Below are 12,597 nucleotides of genomic sequence, written 5' to 3'. Positions count from 1 at the left end.
GGTGTTATGCAAACCACCATTAAACCTAAACCAAAAGGGGGAAGGAAAAGGCTCAAATCAACATTGTTATCATTGAAACATAGATTTGGGCAAATCTACCACTACTGGTCATCTGATCTACCAAAGTGGTGGGATCAACAAAAGAACTAATAGAAAAATTTGAGAAGGAGGTTGCTGAGATGGGAAGGGGCTCCTTCAAGTGTGACTGGGTCTTGGATAAATTGAAAGCTGAACATGAATGAGGTATCACTGTTGATATTTCCCTGAGGAAATTCGAGACCAAGGAATGTTATATGACCATCATTGATCCTCCGGGACACAAAGACTTTATCAAAAACATGATTATAGGCACATCTCAGGCTGACCATGCTGTCCTGACTATTGCTGCTGGTGTTGATGAATTTGAAGCAGGTAGCTCCAAGAATGGGCAGACCTTTGACACACTGGGTATGAAAACAACTAATTGCCAGTGTCAACAAAATGGATTTCATGGAATCACCCTATAGCCAGAAGAGACACAAAGAAATCATTAAGGAAGTCAACACCTACATTAAGAAAATTGGCTACAACCCTGACACAGTAGCATTTGTGCCAGTTTTTGGTTGGAATGGTGACAACGTGCTAGAGCCAAGTGTTAACATGTCTTGGTTCAAGGGACGGAAAGTCACCCATATGGACAGCAATGCCAGTGGAACAATAGGCTTCAAGCTCTGGATTGCATTCTGCCACCAGCTTGTCCAACTGACAACCCTTGCATCTGCCTCTCCAGGACATCTACAAAATTGGTGGTATTGGTACTGTCCCTGTGGCCCAAGTGGAGACTGGTATTCTTAAACCTGGCATGGTGGTCTCCTTTGCTTCAGTCAGTGTCACAACTGAAGTAAAATCTGTTGAAATGCACCATGAAGTTTTGAGTGAGACACTTGCTGGGGACAATGTAGACTTTAGTGTTAAGAACATATGTGTCAGAGATGTTCGTCCAGGCAATATGGCTGGTGACAGCAAAAATGACCCACCAATGGAAGCAGCTGGCTTCAAATCTCACATGATTTTCCTGAACTAACTTGGCCAAATCAGTGCTGGGTATGCACCTGTGCTGGGTTGTCACCTGGCTCATGTTGCTTGCAAGTTTGCTTCAGTGAAAAAGACTGATGATCGGTTTGGAAAAAAGCTGGAAGACGGCCCCAAGTTCTTAAAATCTGATGATGCTGCTATTGTTGATATGGTGCGTTGAGAACTTCTCTAATTATCCTCCTCTGGCCTATTTTTCTGTTTGTAATATGAGAGAGACAGTTGCTGTGGGTGTCATTAAAGCAGTGGACAAGAAGAGAGCTGGGGTTGGCAAGGTCACCAAGTCTGCTCAGAAAGCTCAGAAAGCTAAATGAATATTATTCCTAATACCCGCCCCCCAGTGTTAATCAGTGGTGGAAGAATGGTCTCAGAACTGTTTGTACCAATTGGCCATTTAAGTTTAATAGTAAAAGACTGGTTAAAGGTAACAATGCATCATAAAACCTTCAGAAGAAAAAGAGGATGTTTTGTGGACCATTTGTTTTGTGTGTGTGTGTGTGTGTGTGTGTGTGGCAGTTTTAAGTTATTAGCTTTTAAAATGAGTAGTTTTTAATGGAAACGAACAAAAAAATCTCATAGAATTTTGAGACCCATTAAAATAAAACTTTATTGAGAAAAAAAAATAAAATAAATGAATAAATAAGTAAATGCCATCTACTTGCTGATGACATCCCAATCTATATTTTAGCCTATACTTCAGACTTGTGTATATCTAACTACTTACTCAATATCTCTATTCAGAAGTCCAACAGAATTTTTAATATAAATTATCTAAAAATAATTTAGATGGGATTGGGAGGGAGACAAACCATAAGTGACTCTTAATCTCACAAAACAAACTGAGGGTTGATGGGGGGAGGGCGGTTGGGGGAGTGGGGTTGTGGACATTGGGGAGGGTATGTGCTATGGTGGGTGCTGTGAAGTGTGTAACCTGGCGATTCACAGACCTGTACCCCTGGGGATAAAAATATATGTTTATAAAAAATAAAATTAAAAAAAAACAAAAACAAAACAAAAACAAAAAGGAAATGTCAAAAAAAACCCATACAACTATAGAGGTATAAATATTACAAGATAAATTTTATCAATAACATGTCAGAAAAGAACAAGAAGAAAACTACAAGTTAAAGATTTAATCAATAGTAAACTCAAGGGAAGCCAAGAGTGTGACTCATGTCAGATTAATTTAATGGAAAATTTTAGGCATTGTTAATAAAATAAAATATCTATAAAAAGACAAATATTATATAATTTTACTCATGGGGAATTTAAGCAACATAACAAATGAACTAAGAAAAAGACTAAAAAAGGTTTACTTTATTTCTATTTAAAAAAATTTAATTCCAGTATAGTTAACATATAGTGTTATATTAGTTTCAGGGGTACAATATAATGACTCAACAGAGAGGAAGTGCGTGGGGGATGGGTGAAATAGAAAGTGGATTCATATTTTGATGAGCACTTGTTAAGTCATTATGTTATACCCCTGAAACTATATAACACTGTATGTTAACTATACAGGAATTGAAATAAAAAATTAAAAATAATAAAAAAAAGAAAAGTAGAAATATGATTTCTGCAAGAAAAGAATCAAAACCCTTGTAAATACTCTATTTTTCAAGTCGCATTTGGAATATTGGGTGGGTCTGAGCTCTATAATTCATTTGCACAAATTATAAATTTTCTGTTCAGTCAATAAATGTTTCATGGGTTGCAAAAAAAAATTATCTAAAAATAAAATCTGTGATTCCCCTTCAAACAATTACTGCAAATTCCCCCACCTAATTGCTGACGTAAAAATCTTGAGGTCAGCTTACCTTCCTTCTCCTTCAACGCAGGTATTCTAACTATATCTTCTCAAAGAATCTCACTTGATTTTTATTATCACTGATGCCACTATTATAGTCCAAGCCTTGTGGATATTTTATGGTTTCTTAGTAGGTGTCTCTGTGTCAACTCTCCTTCTTTCCAATCTTTTCTCAATATAGCAGCCAGATGGATCCCGTTTAAAAATGGGTTTCCATGTCATTCCATGTCATTCCTTTGCTTTGAAAGCTTCTCACCTAAAGTGAAAGCCACAGTTCTTACTGCAACCACATGGCCCTTTGTGATCCGGCCATTTGTTATTTCTGAATTCTAATCACCAACTTCTCACCTCTGTCTCATTCACCCTCTAGTGAAGTGCAAAAAATATGGCCCTCTAGTCAAGTGCAAAGATCCTGTGGCATGAGTGTGCCTGCTGTATCTGAGACAAAGTGACGGCCCTATGACTAGAGGTGACTTTGCCTCAGACATAGCAGGCACACTCATGTCACGGAATCTTTGCACTTGCTAATCTCTTTACTAGGAATCTTCTGCTCCAGATATCCACAAAGCTCCCTCTCTTGCTTCCTTCAAGCCACAACTCAAATGTCACATTCTCCTGAGATTTCACTATCTATCTTACCTAAAACATATTATACATTTGTATCTTAGATTTGCTTTTCAGGTTTTGTCTTTGTTTTTGGTTTTGATTTTGTTTTTTGTTGTTGTTGTTGATGTGTTGTTACCATGCACTAGAGTATAAGATCTACAGGGACAGTGTCCTTACCATTAATAATTGGTTCTCACAAGGTGGTATAAACCAGCTCCAACATGCCCCTCTTTGTGGATATTTGTAATATGAATGGGAAAAAACTTCTCCTGTCCAAAGGCACTTTCTCATCATTGGAAATTCCATTATTAGAAGTGCCTTAGGATAAACATAAGCTTTCCATCTCTCTCTCTAAATGCTGACCTCTTGGGAAAAGAAACACATCAAGTTAAATGAATTATTAATACATTAGCATAAGATTATTAATTGCATATTTTGCTTCCCTGTTAACTTTCTTTTAGAATCACTAAAAAGTGGGGTTTTGCAGGTGGGGAAAAGACAAGGATAAACCTGAATAATGTAACAATACCTGGCTGAAAGAGACTGAACTGCTACAGGAATAAGGAAGGGATATAGTAATGGATAAAGAAAGAGTATGGTTGACAGTCTGTGTATGGCCATTTGACCTTTTGAGTCTATGACAACCAGAACAATAGGACAGCCAGGGAATGAAGTGATGGAGAAGAACTTGCTTAGTTCTCAGGGTAAAAATCCCAATTTAAATACAGGCATTCAACTCATGAAGTTTAAGCTGAATATCCATAAACTGTAATCAGATTTACCTTATAGGTTTTTGTACCAAAAATATATTAAAAATCCAAATTAAATAACATTTTTAAACATCTAGCATCATATGTGGCCAGCAGTAACTAAGTAGTACCAGCTTTCATGAATTTAGCTATTCATTAATGATTTATATTGATACATTGCATTACCACCATTGGAGATTCCATACAGTTTATATTTTTAAACAAAAGTAAAATGGATGTTCCACAATATGGCAGTTTGGTATTACATTATTGGTAAAGGAATTCCCCTTCCATAAAATTCCTAACATTGGCTTAAAATAATTAAATAATGTCTTACACAAATGTAGAAATGTGTTCTCAGAAGAGGGAGGGTGCTATATTTTTCTTGGACTCTCTGAAAATAGATGCCAGAAAAAGTCAGAGTGTGATGGATACAAATAATTTCATTTCCATTTAGTAAATACATCGCCCTTAGTCTAAAATGGCATACAAAACAGATGGACAAAGTCTACTGCAGACAACAGATACCGTTCAAGAAATGTTTAAATGGGCATGTAGATGTCTATTTCTCTTATATTCTTTTTCATTCTAGCAATTAACCATAGCAATAAAAGTGAAACTCTTACAGGGTGCATTGGTGGCTCAGTTGGTTAGGCATCTGACTCTTGGTTTCAGCTCAGGTCACTATCTGATGGGTAGTGGGATCAAGCGCCATGTCAGACTCCATGCTCAGTGGGGAGTGTACTTGAAGATCTTCTCCCTCTGCCCCTCCCCCAACTTGTGTGTGACCTCATGCACTCTCTCTCTCTTTCTCTTTCTAAGATAAATAAATCTTTAAAAAAAAATTTTTTTTAAGTGAAGCTGTTAAACATTTCTGGACCTCCACTCTGCTGTTTGGAAAAAATCAGTGGGCATTGTGAATTTCATATTTTATGGCAAAGAAAAAGAAGAAATCATTAATATTTGATATAAAGAAGGCAAAAACAGCTGATAGGAAGCATAAAAGTAGAAAGACAAGTGATCAGAGAGTTTGATCCAAATGAGTAAGCAATTATTAAAGGAGTCTTGGTTGAGCAAGACAGAATCAGCATTGTAGGGGGCATTAGTTGAACTAAGGAATCAGGACTGATTAAGAACAGCTGGCAGAGGGAGGGGCTGAGAACTACGTAATCACTCTATGTGAATTCAATATAATTGACTCAGATTATCCCAGTAGCCTCAACTACTTTCTTGCTCCACAAAGCAGATATTTCTGTTAGAAATAGAATTAACTCATTCCATCATTAATTTCTTTGATGTCCTACAGAATTATCTTGCAGTAGCTCACAGACATCTTTGCCAGAAAATAGCCAGCTTCATTATGAAATGCTAGAACAAAAAACACTACAACTCAAAACAATTTGGAAGCAAAAGCAGACGTTTCATCTCTCCTCTTTATCCCCAAGAAAATGCCAGAAATTTTCCCCAAGAAAAATGCCAGAATTAAGAGACTTCAACTTTCATATTTGTAGTACATCTTGTTTCTAAGAACTGTAAATCGTTTTTTCAGTGAAAATTTCACATTCTTATCCTGTCTCCAGAGGGAATAGGTAACATTTTTTGTTTGTTTGTTTTTGGTACTGTACTTAAGGCATCACTGAGACCTAGAAAAATCTGAATTTAACTTGTAAGGATTTTGTAGTTTAGTACCTCGGCAGAGGATACATACATATACGTTTACTTCCAAAAAGAGAAATGAACAGTGTGAATACCCACAGGGCATTTCTAAAGGACCTATGCCAGTAAGAACATGTTAGCAAAAACAATAAATAATAATTAGAAATTAAAGAATACTTGAAAAAAGTTTTAAACAAATCTATATTAACAAATATAGCAGAAAAGAGAGCCCACACCAAACAACTATCTTCAGCATGGAAAAATCTATTCACTCACAATTGAATAATGATGCCAGTTATAACAAATTATAATATAAAAATTTTAAAAGTGCTTTAGAAATAAAAGAAAATGATGACAGATTCATTTCCATTTACCATATTTATTTCAGATTTAGACTCACCTTTTACATAAAGGATTTTGTACTTGCTTTAATCATTAGAAATATTCCAGAACAAGATAATAATAAAAAATGCTGTATGACTTGAGCAAAAACCAGATATTACTAGGTCCCCATAATGAACTAATTACTGTAGTTGAACTATTTCGGCTGCTATAGTTCCCTAAGAAATTCATGTTCATGTCATAGGATTTATAATTTTCAACTGTGAGGACTTAGCACAAGTCTTCACATCTACTCTAATTCTGTTGACTGGCTCTAGCAGCTTGTAGAGTATTTGTGGACATGGCTCTTAAACAATTTTCTTTCTTTCTTTTTTTAAGATTTTATTTATTTATTAGACACAGAGAAAGAGATCACAAGTAGGCAGAAAGGCAGAGAGAAAGAGGGGGAAGCAGGCTCCCCACTAAGCAGAGAGCTCGATGAGGAGCTCGATCCCAGGATCCTGAAATCATGACCTGAGCCGAAGGCAGAGGCTCAACCCACTGAACTACCTAAGTGCCCCAACTCTTAACCATTTTCTTGGCACAAACAGAAACAAGCCTTGTTGGGTCATAGGTAAATAGTATTTCCCTGGTGACAAACTAAGGGTATTTTACAGAAATACTTCTCAAACTTGACTGAGAATACAAATGGCCTGGAGCTTTGTAAAAATGTAAATTATGATCTAGGAGCCTAAGGGGAGAGCTGAGATGCTGGGTGTCTCTACTGTGTCCAGGTACATAATGTTGTTGCTACTGCTCCATTGCTCGCTCAGCAGAGCAAGGCTTTGAAACTTGGTTGCTCTTGACCTTTTCTTATCATTAAAAATGTTTAGTTAAATACATGAAATTGCACATTATGAAACCTATGTCAGAAGAAGAACTGGTACATGTACAGAGAGGAGAGAGCTGTGACCAAAGAACTTCGCTTTTCTCAATTCTACTTTATAAATACTTGATTGCTGGTCTGCCTTGAAGCAGAGAACACCTGAACAAGAAGGAACCCATCACAGAAAGTGACATTAATGAAGTTAAGCATGAAGCTTCCACATTACACACTATTAGCTTAGTCTTTTGATGTCAGTCTCTGTCACCTTCTCAAAGTATCTGTGGCAAACAAGATTTGGTTCTAAACTTCAACTATCATTGCATAATATAATGCCAACGTGGGCATTTTAGCATCAAATTTCAGGTTTATATTTACAAAACATTTTTAAAATTAAGTCATCTCATTTTGGGGTTCAGGTTGGCACATGCACTCCTCAGGCCCACTACATGTATTCTACCTTGGGTCTCTGTAAAGTTATATTCCATTGCATTAATTTATACAGTTGTAAAAAATTCATATTATGTACAAACTGTTCTGGTAATCAATTTTGTATATTTTGCATCCTTTCCATGGTTACATATAAAATATTGGTGACTAAATGCTTCCTGCAATAATATTTCCCTGCAGTGGTATTTGCTAATGGATCAGATAATGTATTATCCCCACTGACAGGATCAACAATACCATTAAAATGGTTGCAGATACCAAAGAAAGCCAGGAAGTGTTACATATATATATACTCAGAAAAATATGGATTATGAAGTAGTGCAGAAAGCAAATTACATGAACTCACATACTGATTGTAATTGCTAGCCCTTCCAACAATTCAACCATCATCTTCATATTTAGGAAAGTACAAAAATAGCAACAGCAAACTTCCATGCAAATAAATCCTCTTTCTTTAGTGTCCTCGACTTGTCTTTCACTTTGACTTTGAAGCCCTAAGCAAAGCAGCATCCTTAGATGGGCTAAGATTTTTTTTTTTTTTTTTAACATGGAATAGAAGAGGAAGCCACAATGCCAACTGTGATGCAGACTATGATCACCTTAAATTAAATGACCCCGAAAACGAAAAGCACTGTCTAGAGAGGCCAAAGTGATTGTTTAATAAAGACTTCATTTACCTATCACCAGGAAAAAGATGATCTCTTCAGTGGCTGGCTAGGACTGAACACATCTCTGACCTCAGATAACAGACCTGAGGAACTCATGGTGAATGTTCCAGATGGAAAGACAGTGGAGGTTTGTGGAAGAATATAATACATATAACAAAAACTTGCAAAAGCTGTTTTATAAGGAAGAAATGATGGAGGTGAGTTATTGATGATGGTAAATAGAACAACAGAAAATAGTATAGGATGAATCAAGTAATTAAATAAAAAACGAAAAAAGAAACAGGTCAAAAAATGCTACCTAAGGTTAGCAAAAAAAAGAAAGTTTTGTTTATTAAAGTGACAGCATCAGAATTTTATACACGCAAATAATATACAGGCATTATGTAACTATATATTTATGTGCATTTTATTTTAAATGTAGGAATGATACAAACCATGTATATGCAATTTAGAGTTTAGTACCACTAAAAAGTGCAATTCAAATAATAGAAGCATCAATATTATAATACTAGAGAACTAACCGAACTTTATACTATACTCCTGAAAACAGATTTATTTTCACTACAGGCTATGATCTGTTAGAATTTTAACAGTTTCTATATCCCTGTCGTAAAAACGGTCAAGATGTGCCAGAAAAGCAGATACTCTAGTGGGAGAAAAAGCAACCAAAACTTAATATTTAGTGTTAGCCCATCTAACTTAAACTTTTTTCAGTGAGATAAAAATAATTAGCCTTACATCCAGCAAGGAGTTATACAAAGCCTAGTATTTATTTAAAATGGAAGTTCATTTTAATGTTGAATTAACAATATTTTATGCTGAGTTGAGTTGAATGTAGAGATTCTCTTTGTGCTGCTTGTTCCTTAATTTTAATTGCCCAATTAGCCGGGGCTGCCTTGTTCATGCTGAACAGGAGCAAGCCAGATCACTCTAGCAAGCAGCACAAAGGTTAGATCTGGCAGTTTACTCATGTGTAACTAGAAAGCAAATTACCCCACATTCTTCATAAGCAATATCTTAGGAGAACCAATATCTAAAAATGTAAAAGTAATGAATATCATATGTTTCTGTTAAGACTGCATTACTATTTTACTCATTATTTTGCATTATTTTCTCAAAGATCATTTTAAAATAATATATTTCCTCACTGTAACCCACCTTAATTAAACCGAAGAAGCCATTTGTTTAAAGAAAGGTTTGTGAAAATTACTACCCTCTTGGAAAATAGGGCCAACCAAAAAGTATTGGACTATTTCTGGCAACATAAAGAAGAAGATTATCTTAAAGATGGATATAACTGCTTTGGGCAAGATAAATAGATAACTCAATTTATAAGATAGTGACTATTTAATTTTTCTGTTTCTATTATTTTTCACGAAATCTATTAGTAGTGAAAATAAAAATAATTCATTAAAACGTGACTTTGTAGCAATTTTAAGTATTCATAAAGACATTTTCCTGGTAATTAAAAAAAATACTTAGCAAATATTTATTATTTAAGAAGTAATGGCAAATGGTTAAATGATAGTACCAGGGGGCACCTGGGTGGCTCAGTGGGTTAAGCCTCTGCCTTTGGCTCAGGTCATGATCTCAGGGTCCTGGGGTGGAGCCCTGCACGAGGCTCTCTGCTCAGCAGGGAGCCTGCTTCCCCCTCTCTCTCTGCCTGCTTATCTGCCTATGTGTGATCTCTCTTTCTGTCAAATAAATCAAATATTTAAAAAATATATGAAAATAATATAGAGTAGATTTGTGTCATGGTTAGAAATAAATTATAAAATATTGAATTATAATATATTATCTAATAAATCAATATCAAGGCTCTGCAAAAAAATACATACACCACAATGCATACAATAAAAATTATTAAAAATTAAAAATATCAGGAACATGTTAGCAAAAATCAAAGGAAAAAAAAAGCTAATTTAAAAAAGCCTTAAGAGAGCTCAGGTGTTGGAATTAGCAGATAGTATCTGTTACAGGTTTATTTAATGACTCAAAAGAAAATGTGATCTTAATATTTTAACACACAGGGAATCTCAAAAAAAAAAAAAAGAGGAATAAAAATAATAAAAGGAGAAAACAGAAATTTTAGAACTTAAGAATATAGAACCTGAAATGATATACTCACTACATGGGTGTAGCAGCAGATTGAAGATGATAGAAGAAAGGGTTAGTGATCTCAAAGAGAATTCCATAGGAATTATCCACTCTGAAGAATGGACAGAAAACAACTAACATCAAGAGAACAGAAGGGCTCCTGGCTGGCTCAGTTGGTAAATCATGTGGCTTTTGATCTTGGGCCATGAGTTCAAGCCCCGCTTGGGACATAGAGTTTATAAAAATAAAATAATAATAATTAAAAAAGAAAAAAAATTAGTAACTCAAGGACAAGAACTCTAACATATATGTATTTTGGAAAGTACCAAAAGAGGAAGGAGAGATAATGTGTCAAAAATATTTGGTGAAGTAATAATTGGAAATTTTCTAAAAGTTTTGAGAGAAACAGCCACTTACACAGATCCAGAAAACTCAATGATACTAAAGCAGATAAATACAAAGTATATTAAGTAACATCATAGTTAAAATATTGAAAATAAAAAATAAAGATAAGACATCAAATATATCCAGGGAAAATTAGATAAAATATACAGAGGAACAATAAATCAATTAAGACCAAGTTTTTGTCAGAAACAATAAATGTCAGACAAATAATATCATTTATTTATTTTTTTTAAAGATTTTATTTATTTATTTGACAGACAGAGGTCACAAGTAGGCAGAGAGGCAGGCAGAGAGAGAGGAAGGGAAGCAGGCTCCCTGCTGAGCAGAGAGCCCGATGCGGGACTCGATCCCAGGACCCTGAGATCATGACCTGAGCCGAAGGCAGCGGCTTAACCCACTGAGCCACCCAGGCGCCCAAATAATATCATTTAAATGCTGAAAAAAAAGTCCATTCAGAAATCTATATACTATATGTAAAGTATACATCAAAAAGAAAGGAAAATGAATATTTTCAGTTAAACAAAAGAGAGAATTCATTGCCAGAAAACTGGACTATAAGATACTACAGATAGTCCTCAGTCTAAGGGAAATGACACCAAATGGAAATTCTGATAAAAGGAAACATGGATAAATATTAAAGATTAGTTTTTTTCCTTTTATAACTTTCTTAGATGACAAAGTTTTAAAGCAAAAATATCATTGTGAAGTGGTTATCTTGTGTCTAAGAAGGTTTTGACATTTGTGGTGTGATATGTAAAGACTCAAAATGGAAATTGGTATAATTCTAAATCTGTTTAGACTCTGATTGACTCATGTTGCCTGTTTTAATTCCTGGAGCAATCCCTAAAAAGTATTAAAATGCAACATTGGTAAAACTCTGTAGCCAGGTTTTTATGGGGCAGCACTATTTATTATCACCATGCATTTTTATATTAACCAGTCTTCAAGGTTATACAATGTGTGTGTATTCTATTTATTTAACAATAGATAATTGACTGATAGACAACTGAGGGTGATAGAGAGATGACAGGTAGATGGATACTAACACACAGTAGAGGTGAAGTGGTCAAGGCTTGAGCTGTAGAATAGATAACCCGAGTTCAAAGCCACCACTGCCATTTATTCTTTATGTGACCTTGGACAATTTACTTAAACTCTCCTTTTCTGAGTTTCCTTATTTATAAAATGAAACCAATAATAATACCTCTCTTACAGCTTTTTAAAAAATTATATAAATTAATCCATATAAATTTCTTATAACAATGCGTGGCACATGAAAAGCATTCAGTAAATATCAAGTTTGTTTTTTTTTTTTTTCCAAGCCACATTAAAGAATATCCTTATTTGGCATTAAATTCATGGTTTGCTCATTTGGTTTTGATATTTTTAGAAATATCATAACATGAACATTTTTAAACATAAATTTCTGAGTCCACAAACCTCAGAGTAGCTGAAGCTTTCCCACATGACTACAGAGGCAGCAGTGAGCCTGAGCCTTCCAGGCCTGCCTCAACTCTAGCAGTTTTCATGCACTGTGCAAAGGGACCCAGGAATGGTCCTGTCATGATGGTTAGTAGTTATAGATTGGTTATAGACAGGTATAGAAATGTTCTCACTTGGTGCACCTGGATGGCTCATTCAGCTAAGTGACTGCTTTGGGCTCAGGTCATGATCCCAGGGGCCTGGGATGGAGTCGCACATCCACCTTCCTGCTCAACTGATAGTTCGCTTCTCCCTCTTCTTCTTCCACTCCCCATGCTTATGCTCTCTCTCTTTCTTAAATAAATAAATAAAGTCTTAAAAAAAAAAAAAAGAAACTCTCTCATTGAAGAAACATTCCTTGCATAAACAGAAAACTTTGGAAAAATATTCAGATGTTTTAAG

General features: G+C 35.2%; 1 pseudogene; it reads left to right on the top strand.

The window, feature by feature from the left end:
• The first annotated feature begins 293 nt into the window (after window positions 1-293).
• LOC125095636 (elongation factor 1-alpha 1-like) lies at window positions 294-1,063 on the top strand (annotated as a pseudogene).
• Window positions 1,064-12,597: the final 11,534 nt, after the last annotated feature.

Source organism: Lutra lutra, chromosome 3 (genome assembly GCF_902655055.1).
Source record: "Lutra lutra chromosome 3, mLutLut1.2, whole genome shotgun sequence".
Classification (NCBI taxonomy): domain Eukaryota; kingdom Metazoa; phylum Chordata; class Mammalia; order Carnivora; family Mustelidae; genus Lutra; species Lutra lutra.
The sequence above is the reverse complement of the archived record's forward strand: the minus strand, read 5'-3'. Positions and strand labels throughout refer to the sequence as shown.